The sequence below is a fragment of the Nycticebus coucang genome, chromosome 17 (assembly GCF_027406575.1).
Source record: "Nycticebus coucang isolate mNycCou1 chromosome 17, mNycCou1.pri, whole genome shotgun sequence".
NCBI classification, from domain to species: domain Eukaryota; kingdom Metazoa; phylum Chordata; class Mammalia; order Primates; family Lorisidae; genus Nycticebus; species Nycticebus coucang.
In genome coordinates, this window is record NC_069796.1 from 27,218,857 (window position 1) to 27,236,499 (window position 17,643).

Below are 17,643 nucleotides of genomic sequence, written 5' to 3' on the forward strand. Positions count from 1 at the left end.
AAAGTGTCCAAGTAGAGGTTAGAAAAACAATATGTTTGTTCTTCCCTTTATAGTTTTAGATAATAATTTACCTTTACTATTTAGATGATGTCCTATAGAAGTGGGGAACAAGAATGACTTTCTTTGTGCTATGTTTCAAACATCACACATATCTGAGTTCTTAATGAGTCAAAACCATATGTTAACAGCATACTCTGGCCATCGTATAAACTTCTAGCTTAATCATACTCTATTTTTATACCAAACCACAGCCAAAAAGTAACCGCTTACAATTTGTCTCAGCTCCCATCTCCTCCATTCTGAACCTGCTCCTTTCAAGAGACAGAAATCTAGACTCTTCTTTTTTATTAATGTTTAAACTGAATGCTTTATTGACTTTAGGCCAGCTGGGAAGAATTTATACTTTAAGGTATTTTACCTTATTGGGGGTGGGGCAGGGGTTGGGAAGGTAACTGTATTAGAGGCGTCTGACGTTTGAGTTTGCTGTTCCGGGCTGAGGGAACATTCAGCTCTCTCCTGTAATGCCTGCTTCAGTACAACTCATCAAAGGGCACATGTCCCAACTCCCCTTGCTGCCATTGACTTTTGGCCAGAAGGAAACTTCTTCGCAGCATTTATGACATCAGCACTAGCTGCTGAATCAATCTGTTGAGGGACCGTGGATGGTGGCATGTTAGAGCCAGCAGCTAGTGCCTTGAGTATCCAGCTTTCAGCTTTTTTCTGGCAGATTGGACATCTGCATTGGAAAGGCTTCTTTGAGCAGTTGTTTTTACCTGGTTACAGGCAGCCTTGATAACATTTCCAGCAGCTGCAGCCTGGGAGATAGTGTAAATCCCCAAAAGTCCAGAATCTGAGTAACTGGCATTAAAAGCAGAAACATCAAGTAGCTGGTGAATTCCCTTGACAACAGCCTGGTACAGACGGCTGGTGGCATTGCTGCCCCTCTTGACGTGTGCTCCAGCACCAAGCACATGCTGAAGCACACTAAAGGCATTTGCTCCTGCACTTCCGTGGCAGCACTTTCTGCAACAAAAGCAGCGTGGACAAATTCTGTTCTCGAATTTGTAATTTAGCACCAGTTAAACCAAGCCCTCTCCTCATACTGAGAAACTGTTCAGCAACTTGCTTAAGAACAGGATGACTCATGCCTAGTCCAACCAAAGCCAATTGCGCTTGTAAAATGGTTCTAAGCATAGTAATGTACCTCCTCTGATGTCACTTTTCTAATGCTGTGGTCAGGACAAGGCAAGAAATTAGCCAAGGCAGGGTGGCACCTGTGGCTCAATTTAACTCCAAGAACAGAGAATTTCATGGATCAGTCAAGTTCATTTGGCAGAAAACAGAAGATATTAATTTTTCTTATCTCAATTCAACAATCCTATTGTTTATGGACTGCTGTAAATTCTAGATAATAGCATTTAAACACTGAAGTTATTAAATGTAACTGAAAACTTACAGAAAAAAAATTCCTTTGCTAAGAATCCCTAAACTGCTGATTATAAAACTGGTCATTTATGTAACTAAATTTCTATTTCCTACTTAGGGTAAGAATTAAAATCCATTAGCCAGGTTAAAAAAAAAAAAACTAAGTAGAAATTGAGGGCGAATTGGTTATATATGAATGGATACAAATATATATTCAGTGATATATCATGTTCAATATAGAAAAGAACCATGTTTCAAATACCTTTTTAACCTCAAATGTAGTTAGCACAACACAGTGTACTATATGTGTTAGAAAACTAGTAAGTTTTGTTAAAATGCAAAAAAATAAAATCCTTCATATCTTTATTCATTCTCTTAGACTGCTGACTTACAATGGCAATGATTTAGAAAGTAAGGGCCATTTCCCCCACCTAATTAGTTACAGTTAGATCCCCAAGTTTATTTCCAATGCTCTAGGTTGTGCTGTCACAAACATGTGAATTGTTAGTCATACAACATGACCACAGAGCAGCAGAGAGGCAGCGGAAGATAATAACACAGGCACTCATGTAGGGATTCAGTCTAGATGTGGGTTGATACAGGCTTGGTAGCTTTGTAGTTTATACATTTGTACAATTTTTTTCAATTACTTTGAAAAATATCCAACTTGCATAAAGGTGAACTTAGGTCATCTATGTATGTAAAGATAAAAGAGAAAATGACTCAATGTCAAAGTCCTAGCATGTTGTCTAGGAATCAATAGATAATCACTTTCATTAAAACCAGGAAAAGGCAGAGAATTTGGATAGTGCGGTTTCTTTTCTGTCTGCACCAGAATCTCGACTTGGGTGTTAGTAACACTTTGGGCTGGATAATTCTATGTTTGGGGCATTGTGCTGTGTGTCATAGCATGTTTAGCAACATTCCTGACTTCTGTCCACTAGATGCTAGTAGCGCACGTCCATTCAACTCCTCCTAGCCCCCTCCCCACCCATCCCATCACCCCTCACCTCTTACCCCTCCGAGCACTTTAGTTGTGACAATCAAGAATATGTGTAAGCTACAGGTGCTGAGCCACATACACCAGAGCTGGTGGGTTCGAATCCAGCCTGGGCCCGCCAAACAACAATGACAACTACAACCAAAAAATAGCTGGGCGTTGTGGTGGGCACCTGTAGTGCCAGCTACTTGGGAGGCTGAGGCAAGAGAATCACTTAAGCCCAGGAGTTGGAGTTTGCTGTGAGCTGTGATGCCATATCACTCTACCCAGGGTGACAGCTTGAGGCTCTGTCTCAAAAAAAAAAAAAAAAAAGAATAATTAAGAATATGTGTGGGGATTGCCAAATATGCACTGGGGCAAAAATCTCCCTGAGTAGCACTGGTCTGCCTGAACAACAGAATTCACTATCCAATAACCTGGGCTCAGCTCTGGGGTCCTGTCCTTCAAGTTCAGCCTCGGCTAGTTGCACAGTTAATGGCAGACTCCTCCAATATGTAGGAATATCTTTACTGTATATTGTGGGTAGTCATTCCAGCTACCTCCAGCCATTACTGGAGGAAAATTATTTCATTATATGAGCTGTTTCTAAATTAGAAAAAATCTCAGGAACACAGAGAAATGAAAGGAGATGTATTATTTAATTCATGCTCAGTAAATTTCACATGAATTTGCAAAGAAAATACCATTTTGGGCAAATAATCCATATATAACAATTACCCTTGTATGATATAAAATGTCTCAAGACATTTGTTCAATTTCTAAAATTCAAGGATAATCAAAAAGAAGTAAAATATGTATTTGGCAAAATACTTTGCCTTGAACATTCATAATTCTATTTTCTAGAGTGATTGTTAACATATGCTGTGTGGAAGGATTTTAAAAAGTTGTTATATAGGGCGGCACCTGTGGCTCAGTGAGTAGGGCGCCAGCCCCATATGCCGAGGGTGGCAGGTTCAAACCAAGCCCCGGCCAAACTGCAACCAAAAAATAGTCGGGCGTTGTGGCAGGCGCCTGTAGTCCCAGCTGCTCGGGAGGCTGAGGCAAGAGAATCGCGTAAGCCCAAGAGTTAGAGGTTGCTGTGAGCTGTGTGACGCCACGACACTCTACCGAGGGCGGTACAGTGAGACTCTGTCTCTACGAAAAAAAAAAAAATAAAAATTTGTTATATAATATACTTGCTTTCACAGACAAATGATTACTTTTATTTTAGTATCTTTGTTTTTGAAGAAAAGAACTTAAAAATTATCATAAACAGTTAACGGTTTTAAGGAATAAAATCTATCAGGCCTGTTGCAGTCAACTATAAAATGAAATTAATTTTTCAAATGTGGTATATGATAATTTACCATGTGTCAAATGTATACATTGGAACAGATTATAATTTTTTATCTACATGAGAATGAAAAATGATTTAAAAGTAGGGGGAAGAAAAATTTATGATAAGATTATGAGGAAGCTCAAAATATTCTCAATTCTATATAAGCAACATGTAAACTAGCTCAGTACTGTGGGGGTCAAGGTTGGCCCCCTGGAGTTTTACTGAAAATCACTAACATGAGGCAGATTTATTAATAGAAAACATATACATTCATTTAATATGTATACACAGAAGCCTTCAGAATGAAGACCCAAAGATTAAGGGAAAATTGTTCATTTTTATGCTTAGGTTCACCAAAGTATGGACAGCCATACAGAAATATGATTAGACCCAAAGGGTATGTTCTAATGTTCATAGACTAAGTGGAGAAACCCAGCAAGTCCTGCCCATTTAGATTCTTCTTGGCCTTCTTGATCACGCATTCCTTCCTTCTGGGTGTGGGGCACGGTCCCAAAAATGGGAGTTCTATGACCTACAGTCAAACAAGGTAGGTCAGATAAATTTTTTATGGCCAGTTTTTACAAAGAATACTATTAGATTTTATGGCTGGATTTAGACAAAAAGGGTTGTGGTTTCTGTGACATGCCTTACGGAAGAGGGATTCTAGTTTTTATGGCCACAACCTTGGGGAAGAGGAATTCTAGTTTCTATGGCTAGCCTTGGGGGCAAAAGGGACTGAGAAGTTCAAGGACAGGAGAAAGTCAGAGAGAAACTTTTGCTTCTGAGGCCTTCACTGAAGGGTGCTGTTTTTGAGCCCACAGTACAGTGCCTGGATTAGTTATGTCCTTATTTGTACTCAGCTTTTACTCCAAATAATTCAAGTTAGCATCCATAAAACACAGCAAGATTATTCAAAGTTTCAAAATAAAAGTAGCAAGAAAAAAAAATACAACCTTAGGCACATATCATTTTCCATAAAAATCTAGTTAAAAATACATTTATAAAAATCTTATATGTTTTTAGCAAGACATGAAAATGAAAATAAAATTAAGGAAACAATTCCATTTAAAATAATGTCAAAAATAATAAAATTCTTACAAATGTAGTTAAAAAATAAATTTAAAACTTATACTCTGAATACTATAAAATAAATTTTTTTATTTATATAAAATAAATTTTTTTTATTTATATAAAATAAAAATTTTTTTATTTATATAAAATAAAATTTTTTTATTTATATAAAATAAAATTGAACAAAATTTTAGACCTAAACAAATGGAAAGACATTTCATGTTAATGGATCAGAAGATAATATTGCTAAGATGGCAAGGTTCCCCAAAGTGATATACAGATTGATTCCACGCAATCCTTACAAATTCCTGAATGACTTCTTTGAAGAAATTGACAGTGTGATCCTAAAATTAATCTGGAAATCCAAAGTGCTCAGAATAGCCAAAACTATCTTGAAAAAGAACAAAATTGGTTGACGCTTACCTTTCAATCTCAAACTTATTTTAAAGCTACAATAATCAAAATAGTCTCAGAATAGATGATACATAGATCAGGCAATAGAATTAGAGTTCAGAAATAAGCCCTTTTATTTATAACAAATTAATTTTCAACAAAGGTACCAAGACCAGTGGGTAAAAAATAGCATTTTTAATAAATTATGGTGGTCAACTAGATGTCCACATAGAAAAAATGAGTTTGGATACCTAGCTTATAACATACATAAAACATTCACTCAAAAGTGACCAGGAACCTAAATGTAACAGCTACAATTACTCTGAAAAGATTTTGTAAGAAAATTCTTCTAAAACACTTAAAATAAAACATAGATATAAATCCTAATGATCTTGGTTTCCTAGATATGACATCAAACACAAAAACAACAAAAAATAGATATAATTAAAATATAACTATTTTATGCTTCACATTATACCTCAAGAATGTGAAAAGAACACCCATAAAATAGGAGGACATTTTTGCAAAGCACGTGTCAGAGAAGGAACTTGTAACTAGAAAATATGAGGAAAAATGTAACTCAAAAATAAAAAGACAAACCACCTAACTAAAACATGGGCAAAGGGTCCAAATAGGCATTTCTTCAAAGAAAATAAAATATGCCAATGTCATCATGTTCCACATCCTTATTCATCAAGGAAATGCAAGTGGAGATCACAAGGAGATACCACTTCAAAACTCCTGGGATGACTATACTCTAAGAAACAGACAATAACCATTATTGGTGAGGATGTGAAAAATTGGATGGCACCCTCATACACGGAGAGTGGGAATGTGAAATTTGAAAAAAGAAAAAAAACTTTGGAAAATCCTGGCAATTCCTCAGAAGGTTAAACCTAGAATTACCACATGATCTAGCAATTCTACTTCTAGGTATCTACCCAAGAGAAATGAAAAGCATATGTCCACGCGAGAACTTGGGGATGGCAGCAGCATCTATGATTGCCAAAAAGTAGATATGATTCAAATGTCCATGAACTAATAAAACGTGGTATATTGATATAATGGTATGTTATTCAGTAGTAAAAAAGAAATGAAGTATTTGTAGCTGTTACAACAAGGTGAACTTTAAAAACATGCTTAGTGAAAGAAGCTAGACACCAAGGGCCATGTAATATATGGGTCCATTTATATAAAAAGTTGTGCTGCTATGTTACGCTTTGGTAATGGTGAGAAGCTTGTGGTCAGAGCAAGAATGTCCCTTCTTAGGAGACACTTCCCTCACTACCTCTTGAAGGTGCTACTTTAAGAGGAATTATCCTCTCTGATCATTACCCAACTTTAATCTTCTGCATGAAATCAATCAAAATCTGATATTTTTCCTAATTTATTTATACTTTCTTATCCTAACACCGAAAAGTAATGTGTGCAAATAAAAAGACTCAGTCTTGTTATTCATGGATATATCTTAGGACCAAGAATGGCGGCAGGCATAGAATTGGTCACTTAATAAATATATGTCACTTATAAGACATTCCATCATAAGGCCACGGGAGAATCAAAGGTAGAAATATTGAACAACAATGACCATTTCTTCCTGATACTGTATTCCTTTAAAAAAAAAAAAAAACAACAACTAATTTATTCATTTATTTAAAATGACAAAATAAGTCATTACATGACATTTTGAGATATGTATATATTGTGGAATGGCTAAGTTGAGATAATTAGCAGATGCATTACCTTGCATACTCATTCCTTTGTGATGAGAACACCCAAAATCAACTCTTAGAGACCTTCAGATATATAGTACATTATTACTGACTGAAGTCACCATGTTGTACAATAGGTACTGGTATTTTGAATGCTTTGTTACACAACAGCTTATGGAATCTTTACGTCAGCCTTTGGGGAGGTCAGCAGCATTATTTGCATTTTGAGAGGTTAACAGTTTACTTGTGATCACACAGACTGTACCAAAGTAATTTCCAGTTGATATTTTCTTCCCACAAATGCCACACCTTTAATGATTATACTGTGCTATAACCAGTTCTTAAGCAAATACTTTTGGGATTTAGTGATATGCAGGAATGCTTCAAGAAGAAAAGGTATTTTAACTCAGTTTTGAATAAGAGGAAGGATTTGTCCAAGTAATTAGATGGCATATACCCCTAAGTGTGGGAAGACAAGAAGAGCACAGAGCTTGCAGAAAGCAGAGTTGGTAAATTTGACAGGAGTTTAAGAAGAGCCATATTCTAAGAAGAGGTTTGGAGAATGAAGTGAATATTATGATTAACTTGCTGGGTTTTTGCAGAAATGACGTGGCCAGGCCTTTAGAGTATTTTATATCTCTCTTTATAATCTAACTAATTAAATTTCTTCTTTGATTCACAGAAAATATTTTAGATATCTCCTTGGGATGCATTCAATAATTCCACTACAGTTCTGAGATTAGGAAATATAAATCCACTCAATACAAAATAGGGAAATTTTTTTTATTATTAAATCATAGCTGTGTACATTAGTGCAGTCAAGGGGTACAATGTGCTGGTTTCATATACAATCTGAAATATTTTCATCAAAGTGTTTAACATAGCCTTCGTGGCATTTTCTTAGTTATTGTATGAAGACATTTGTATTCTGCATTTAGTAAGTTTCACCTGTACCCATTCTAAGATGCACCTAGCTGTGGCCCCACCCATTACCCTCCCTCTAACTCAACCTCCCTCCTCTCCTCCTCTCCCTTGGCCCTTTCCCCATATTCTTGTGCTATAGTTGGGCAAAACAGTGAAACTTTAACTACAGGTGTTCTTAATACGTCTGTAGCTTATAAATACATCATTAGGCTCCTATGAATGCTGAGTAAAGAGAAAAAATACAGACTAAACAATAGTTCCTTTGTGATGAGAATACCCCAAAACAACTCTTAGAGACTTACGGGTATATAATACATTACTATTGACTGAAGTCCTCGTGTTGTACAATAGGTACTGGTATTTTGAAAGCTCTATTATGCAATGTCTTATGGAATCTTTACGTCAGCCTTTGGGGAGGTCAGCTGCACTATTTGTATTGTGAGAGGTTAACAGTTTACCTGTGATCACATCATCTGTACCAGAGCCATTTCCAGTTGATATTTTCTTCCTACAAATGCTGCTGTTAAATGATTATACTGTGCTATAATGAGTCTTAAGCAAATACTTTTAGGATTTATTTATGCAGGAATGCTGAGGTAATGTGTTTAACAGTCTGATATTCCCTACTTTATATTCCAAGAGACGACATTATGACCATGTTAATGAAGCTAAGAGAGTTGGAATAACTGCTCCAGAGTTCAAACCAAGACAGAAAAATAGAAAGAAAATTTTATGATTTGTCATATATTTGTGAGCTGAACCAAATGATTTTACTGTATGCAGGGCTTATATGAAATCTTGGGAATGTTCTTTTTGTTGTTGCCAATTTGATATATGTATAAATTAATAATTTATGGTTGATTCTGTTTTTCCATACTGAATGGACTATACTGTTGATGACCTCTATTTTCATCTAGTATACAAAGCTATGCCAGTTTTTAAGAGACATGCTTAAGTACATTTACCATTTTGTTAACTCTGACAAAAATGACATATTAATATCTTTCATGTACTTATAAAATATTCCTAGTCAGCCAGGCCCAACATAAACTATTTTGAGTCTCTCCCCTTCCTCTCCATCAAAGTAATTGACGAGTTCCACATATATTGTCTTAATTCAGTCAGGCTGCCTAACTCGTATGCCACAGAGTAGGGGGCTTAAATCACAATACTTTGCTTCTCACAGTTCTGCAGCCTGGGACCTTAGATCAAAGTGCTGGTACCTCAGGTGCCTGGTGAGACACTCTTCCTGCTGTGCAGGTGGCTCACACGGCAGGGAGAGAGAGGAAGCCAACTCCTCCAAGTCTTTTCTTACAAGGGCACTAGTCCATTCATGACCCTCATTGCCCACCAAAGGCCCCACTTCCGAATACCATCCCATTGGGAATTACTCTTCAACATGTGAATATGGGGGAACACAAATATTCAGAGCATACCACATATTTTACCTTTTTTTCCAACTTCTCTGCTGTCTGTCTACCTCAGATTATGGCAAAAGCCCTGATATTCCCCAACCATGCCACATGTTCCTGTTTCTGGCCCAGACCTCTCAGCGCTAATTTTGCCCGGAGCTCCCAGCTCCAGCAGTATTGCCTCTGTCAACATTCTGTCTTTACAGGTTCCTGTGGAACATCATTGGTTCAAGATCTTTCTGAATACATCTAGCAGTCATCAGGCCTGCTACTTTATCAGATACAGCTCTCCTTCATACACTCGCCCTTTAAAAGAAAAAATCAGTTTCATAGAAAAGTTTCTTCATCATTTTTGCAGTATTTTCTCATGCTTAAGTTTTGTTTTTATATTTCACATAATACTGGGGATTTGCTCATATTTATTTATACTGTCAAGCCTCTTTGTTTAGAATCTTTCTGGCAAGAAGAGTGATAATTATAAGATCATCATTTGCATTTTCTGTGTTATTAAAAGATGTATATGTGACGCTGTAAAATTCTATTACTTAGCACTGTTTCTATGTTAAAGTAGAAGCTAAAATAATTTTAATTTGTTAGAAAACCTGAAGTCTTATTGACGTATTAGAAATCATCTAGATATTACATCTTAATAAGAACTTCACTTATGGACATTCCTTGTTGCCCTAAATGGTACTTTCAAAAAGCAGATTCCATTTGCATGTTCATTGGACATTTTAGATTATGAAGTGACTCAAAGCTGGAAATCTCATGCTAGCCTGATAGACCAGAAAGATAGGAGTCGGAGTCTGATGAAAACATGAAATGGAGACATTCTACCTCTAGATTTATTTTGCACAAAGATAAACATCTAACTATATAAGTCTTTATTATTCAGGGATATTCTTGTCCATGCAGATAAAACAGATCCTAATCTATAGGCTCTGGAAGGCTTCACGAAAGGAAGGCAGAAAGAAGGGATACTCTAGCAAAAAGAAGTATCCCTCTGTAGGAGGATTTTATTATTTGACCTTTATTCTCATGGCAGTTTCTATAAAGATTCCTGTGGTCCCTTTTCTTCCAGTAACACTTCAACCTGGAGCAGCAGTGGAGCTCAGTGATCGAGGGTGGTACTCTTAAGTGAAGCTCTGGAAGTGAGGGTCCCACCTTGGCCTTCTTATGAGCTGGGCAACTTTCAGCATTAGTTAACCTTTCTCATTTCTTCATCTGCAAAACTTGTACGTCAGTAAAACCTAACTCATAGGGTTTTTGTGAAGATTAAGTTAGTTAAAACTCCTAGAACAGTAACAGGCTCACAGTAAGTACTTAGAAAAAGTGAGAGAGAAATGTGGCTATCAATTGAAGAAAGGCTTGTTTAGTATCAGCTGTGTGTTAAACTTTATATTCAACTCAGGGACAAAGACGTAAACAAATCACATTGCTTACCCTCAAAATGTTCACAGGGTAGTGCTCTGTCGAAGAAGGTCAATCTGCATTTTGGGTGATGTTTTTCTTGTAGCACCATGTCCCCTGGACTACACCAACCCAGCCTAAGTTATAGAACAATATTTAATCAAAAGATACATTATACAATTTTGCACACCTTCTCATGTCAAGAATAAATACCCTGGCTTGGAACATAGGAAGGTCGACATGATAATAGCATGAGATCTTACCCCAGAGAAGGGAAAAAGAGACTAGTTCTCAATATCTTCAAGTTCATGGTAACTCAGTGGTGGGTGACCCGAACACGGAAAAAGATGGGGTGTGTCAACATTAAAAATGTCTGATATGACTGCAATTTGTGAAAACGACAAATTTTATAAACTTTTTAAAAAAGAAATCTTGCACTATAAAAAAATTGACAAAGCAATTTCCACATGGCTTCCCCTGCCCGTCCATATGTTTGTGCTGGCAGAAACTTCCTCTGTTATCTTCAGGGCTTTTCCCCAACCCCCACTTCTACTTAGAAAACTTGCCAACTTTTTAGGAGTTAGTTGTTTAGAAATTGATCATTTGCACGCAGGTAGTCTGCCTAACCCACAATGTACACAAGGACAGCAGGAATAACACTGACTAAGCTCCCTCAGAGACGTTCGTCATGGATGCTGAGTTGTAATGACGAACGCGTTCTGCTTGTGTGACCCTGTGCAGCACAGTCTCTTCAGCCACTGGGAATAATTGTGAGGTCCTGGATAAAGAGCAACACCCCGCTGGAGCTTGGGTAAAGGATAATAGAGGAAGAAAAAGAAGCCCTTGGAGAGGTTTGGTTGTGCACTATTTCCTAAAAACATTTCTTCTAGGTTCTGGAGATTGGTTCCCACATTTCCCGTTCTCCCATCTGGCCTGTCCTTCTGGCCTTGGACTGTCCCCTTTCCCAGGCCCCTGCCCTGGACGACTAAAGTCATTCTCTGGTCTCCTGTCCCTGACTCATGTATACAGAGCCTGGGGACAGTAGTTGTCAACAGTTTTTCTTTTTTTTGTACCATGACCAATGGTAGTAAAAAGCATTTGATGTCATAATAAAATGAATATATACCTATATTCATACATGTACATAACTGAAACCTAAGTTTTATGAAGCAAAATTCACCCAACTGTGTGATAGGCACATTGATATTTTCTATTCCATTCTATTCTATTTAAAATGTTAGCCACTGCTCACAAATTTGTTTTGATGACAGATTACAGATTACACCCCACAGTTTAAAGAATTGTGCTTTAAAGGATTAAAGCAATATTAATAGAGGTTTTTCTAAAAGCTTAGAACTGGGCTAGGCGTGGTGGCTCATCCCTATAACCTATAGCATTCTTGGAGGCTGAGGCAGGTGGATTGCCTGAGCTGAGTTCCAGACCAGCCTGAGCAAAAAGTGAGATCCCCCGTTACTACTATAAATAGAAAAACAAATTTAGCAGGGCATTGTGGCAAGTGCCTGTAGTTCCAGCTACTTGGGCGCCTGAGGCAAGGGGATCTCTTGAACCCAAAAGTTAAGTTGCTGTGAGCTATGATGCCACAGCACTTTACTCAGAGCACAGAGTAAGACCCCGTCTCTAAAAGAAATAAATAAAATAAAAATAAAAAACCTGAAACTAACACAAACATTTCAAATCATCTTGAAAATGTTGTTATACTAGACATTTTGTTTATTTTGACTATTTTAGGCTTTGAAGTTCCTTCCTATGGAAATTCTTTACCTCATAAAATTTAGAGAGACAAGGCATGTTTCCTAGTACAAAATTCCTACTGTCCAGACATCTTCTTTCTTTGGCTCCTTGAAGGGGGGGATGAGGATGTAACTCTCCCAAGCTCTTGGTCTGGAGCAAAAGTTGATGCAGCAGCTCAGATTAATATTGGCTTCATTGATGATAGTACTGTGGTGTGTACTGTCCATTGCCAAATGGGCCCCAGTGCCAGAGGCTGCACCCAGAGTGCCACAGGGCAGTATCTGCATCCACTGGGCATTCGGTGGTATGGTTTTAGCTGTGGTCATCATACAGCTTCTTTCGTTCTTTCCTTGCCTATATCTGATTCTCCAGACTGTCAATTCCTTTTCGTTTAAATCTGCCATGGTATAAATTGGTTTCTTTGATTGGCAATCAGTTGCAATCAACTTCCCTAAGGTTTATTTAAACACATGGACATTAACTTTGTTTTATGCAAAAGAAGATGATCTTGGAGATTCCTTGCAAAATCTGTACTAGAGGTCCAGTGAAGGGAAGGATGAGAAACCCTGAGAGGGGAAAGTTGACTGGGTTATTGATAACAGGGCTTTCTGACAGTAAGTAAAAGAAGAATTCATCTTGGGGTTTGTTTTTTTTTTCCACTTTCTTTTCTTAGTTTCCTCCTTCATTAAATCCTTTCTATTGTCAAAAACCTTGTTGGAGGGGTAGTGCCTGTGGCTCAAAGGAGTAGGGCGCCGGCCCCATATGCCGGAGGTGGCGGGTTCAAACCCGGCCCCGGCCTAAAACTGCAAAAAACAAACAAACAAACAAAAACCCTATTGGAGGAGGGGGAGCAAAAGACCAAGTCGTAGTAGGTTCTGCCTGTGGTTTCAGAGTTGAATATAGTTAATGCTGGGCCACTTACACTGGCTGAGTTCCGAGATGCAAAGGGGCAGTATCTTTGGATGTATCATCTAGTTTATCTAGTAAAGCATTAGGTGTTAGAAAAAAGTAATTCTAGCTTACTGGCCAAGTATAGTCATGTATCACTTAACAATATGGATATGTTCTAAGAAATGTGTCACTGGGTAATTTTGTCTTTACATGGACATCATAGTATAGTCAGCTTCCAAAAGTTGAAAGTTAAGCTTATTTTCACAAATATCACATTATCAAGAAGAACAAGGGAAACACAATTTTTAAAGTATGAAAAAACAGTTTTATGTTTGCTCTAAATTATTGAAAATAATTGAAGGGTTATAACGGCAAAAACAATATGAAGATTTTACTATCTTATTCATTTTATCCTAAATTTCTAAGTGCTACCTTATTTAGAAATGGTAACCCCAGAGTCTCAGCATGTTTAGAGTCAAGAAAAATGAAGTAAATTCTATTTCCAGGAGAGTCATAAGTTAATTATGGTAACTGTTTCAGGTGGTTGTTTGCCTACGTTGCTGCGTCAGTTGAAAAATATGAAGAGGTCTCGTCATGTCGCCATACCACAGAGAAACCAGGTGAAACTCCTGACCCAGTGCCTGGCTTGCCTTAACTCCTTGGTATGAGACAACTCAGAAAATCTCATTTCAAATAATTCTTTAGAAAGATTTCTCTGATTCTTCTAAGAAACTCAAGAATTCCCTCCTTCAGGTGCTCTATATGCTTTGTTCATTCACTTACTGTATAAACTGTCATACTGGTTGGCCCTTATCTACCTCCCTTTCCTAAGAGAGGCAACTCTGATATTTCATGCCATATCCCCAGAATATCCTCTATAGAATAGGTACTGAATAAATCCACTAAAAATGAATGAAATATTTAACATGTTTCTATGGAAACAAAGACTAGTAAGTTTGCCATCAGTATAATAAAATAAGACTTACCATCACCCAATATGAACATCTTGGTTATGCTGTGAGAAGGATGAAAAATAAAAGTATCAGTGAGAATTGGATTAAGTATGAGTGTGAGGAGTTAAACATGGCCAACTCTGGCAGTCCAAGCCACATATAGATGAAACCTGGGATATTACTCAGTGGTTATATACCAATGTGTTCCTCTTCTTAAGATCTTCCTGTCTTGTGCAGCAAGACATGATATACCTATGTCAGGGTGTTGACTTCTTTCTCACACAGGATAAAACACTTTTGTTTTAAATTTCAAATTAATATGAGGGTAAAAATTTTTAGGTTACACTGTTCTCACTTCTAAGGCAAAGATCACACTGCAGAAGAGCCCTTCACCCGGGGGTGTGCTGAACACCCTTACATTGTGCATATTCAATGAGATCCCACCGTTTGCTCTCCCTTCTTCTCTCTCCCACCTCACCCCTCCCCCTTGCTAGACTATATTTGTAATTGTTTGTATGTTGGTTTCATATTAGTATTGAGTACATTGGATTTTTTTTTTTCCATTCTTGAGATACTTACTAAGAAGAATGTGTTTCAACTCCATCCAGGTAAACATAAAAGACATAAAGTCTCCATCTTTTCTTATAACTGAATAGTATTCCCTGGTCTACAGTATGCCACAGTTTTTTAATCCATTCATGGGTCAGTGGGCATTTGGGTTGTACTCACGACTTGGCAATTGTTATTGAGCTTCAGTAAAGCTTTTGATGCGGATGTCTTTGTGGTGAAATGATTTCTGTTCTTTTGGGTAGATACCTAGTAATGAAATTGTGGAATCAAATGGAAGGTCAACTTTTAGTTCTTTAATAATTCTTCATACTTCTTTCCATAAAGGATGTATTAGTTTGCATTCCCACCAGCAGTGTAGAAGTGTTCCCTTCTTTCCATATCCATGCCAGTATCTGCAGCTTTGGACTTTGTGATGTGGGCTAATCTTACTGGTGGTTAAGTGGTATCTCAGAGTGGTTTTGTTTGCATTTCTCTGATAATTAAAGATGATGAAATTTTTTTCACGTTTTTGGCCATTTATCTGTCATCTTCAAAGAAATTTCTGTTCAAAGCTCTTGCACACTTATAAATGGGTTTCTTTGTTTTTTTCTTCTTGATTAATTTGAATTCTCTGTAGATTCTAGTTATCAGAACTTTGTCAGATTTAGAATAAGAAAAAAAAAATCTTTTCCCTTTCTGGAGGCTGTCTCTTTGCTTTGGTTGTGGAACCCAGCTTAATCAAATCCCATTTATTTATTTTTTGAGTTGCTGCATTACTGAGGGGAGGGTCTTCCCAGGCCAATATTTTCCCAAGCCAATATTTTCAAGCATTTTCCCCACACTCTATTCTAGAATTTTTATTTTTTTGTGTCATAAATTCAAATCTTTTATCTAGTGAAAATCAATTTTTGTGACAGGTGTGGGTCCAGTTTCAGACTTCTGCATATGGCTAACTAGTTCTCCTAGCACCATTTATTAAACAGGGATTCTTTTCCCCAGTGCATGTTTTCGTTAGGCTTATCAAAGATCAGATGCCAATACATGGCTGAATTCATCTCTAGGTTCTCTATTCTATTCCATAGACTTAAGTCTCTATTTTTCTGCCAGTACTATGCTGCTTTGATCACTATAGACTTCTGAATTCTGATAATATGATGCTTCCAGATTTGTTTTTATTTCTAAGAATTATATTAGCTATTCAGGGTTTTTTTCTGGTTCCCTACAAAATGAAGTGCTATTTTTTCAAGTTTTTAAAAGTATGGCATTGGTGCTTTGATGGGGATTCTTTTAAATCTGTAGATTGTTTTGGGTAGTATGGACATTTTAACAATGTTGATTCTTCCCAGCCACGAACATGATGTTTTTCCATTTGTTAATGTCTTCTGCTATTTCTTTCCTTGGGGTGTCATAGTTCTCTATGTAGACATCTTTCATGTCCATTGTTAGATATATTCCCAGGTATTTCATCTTCTTTGGAGATATAGCATCTTTGATTTTATTCTCAGCTTGACTGTTATTGCCATACATGAAGGCTACTGATTTGTGGGCATTGATTTTTGTATCCCAAGATGCTGCTATATTTCTTGATCACTTCTAGAAGCTTTGTAGTTGAGTCTTGGTATTTTCCAGGTATAAGATCATGTCATCTGCAAAGAGCAAGAGTTTGACCTCATCTTTACTCATTTGAATACCCTTGATCTTCTTTTCTTGCCTGATCTCAATGGCTAGGACTTCCATAGCAGTGGTGACAGTGGGCATCCTTGTCTAGTTCCAGATATGACTGGAAATGCTTTCATTTTAATTCCATTCAATATGATATTGACTGTGGGCTTATTGTAGATGGCCTATATCAGTTTAAGAAATGTCCCACTTCAGCGTTCTTATCAAGAAAGGATGCTGGATATTGTCAAAAGCCTTTTTTGCATCATTTCAGAGAATCATATTATTTTTGTTCTTGATTTTATTTATGTGGTGAATTACATTGATGGATTTACATATGTTGAACCAACCTTGCATACCTGGGATAAAATCCACTTAATCATAGTATATAACTGCTTTCTAAGATCTTATTGAACATTTTTGCATTGATATTTATTAATGATATTGGTCTATAGTTTTCTTTTCTTGTTGGGTCCTTTTCTTCTTTTGGAATCAGGGTATATTTGCTTCATAAAATGTGTTGGGAATTATTCTTTCCTTCTCTATATTTTGGAATAGATTATGCAATATAAGTACTAGTTCCTCTATGAAGTTTTGGTAAAATTCTGGTGTGAAACCATCTGGTACAGGGCTTTTCTTTTTGGAAGATTTTGAAGAGTTGATGCTATTTCAGCTCTTGATATAGGTCTATTCAAAATTTCTAATTCTTTCTGGTTGAGTTTAGGAAAGTGAAGTGCTTCCAGGTATTGGTCTATTTCCCCTATATTTTCATATTTCTGGGCATAGATTGTTTTTGTAGTAATCATTAAAGATCTTTTGTATTTCTGTGGTATCTGTTGTTATTTCTCCTTTATTGTTTCTGATTGAAGTTTTTGGATATTTTACTTTTCTGTTTCTGGTTAGTCTGGCCAATGGCTTATCCATTTTATTAATCTTTTCAAAGAACCAACTTTTTGTTTTGCTGATCTTCTGAATGATTCGTTTGTTTTCAATTTCATTTAATTCTGCTCTAATTTTGGTTATTTCTTTTCTTCTGCTGGGTTTAGGTTTTGATTATTATTCCTTTTCCAGTTGCTTGAGACAGCCTATTAGGGTGTTGACTTGCTCTCTTTTTGTTTTCTTGATAAAGGCATCTAATGCTATAAATTACCCTACTGTTTTTGTAGTACCCCAC

At 36.8% G+C, this 17,643-nt stretch overlaps 1 pseudogene; it reads right to left on the reverse strand.

Moving 5' to 3' along the window:
* Positions 1-530: 530 nt before the first annotated feature.
* Positions 531-1,312, reverse strand: LOC128568499 (cytochrome b-c1 complex subunit 2, mitochondrial-like; annotated as a pseudogene).
* Between the last annotated feature and the right edge of the window lie 16,331 nt (positions 1,313-17,643).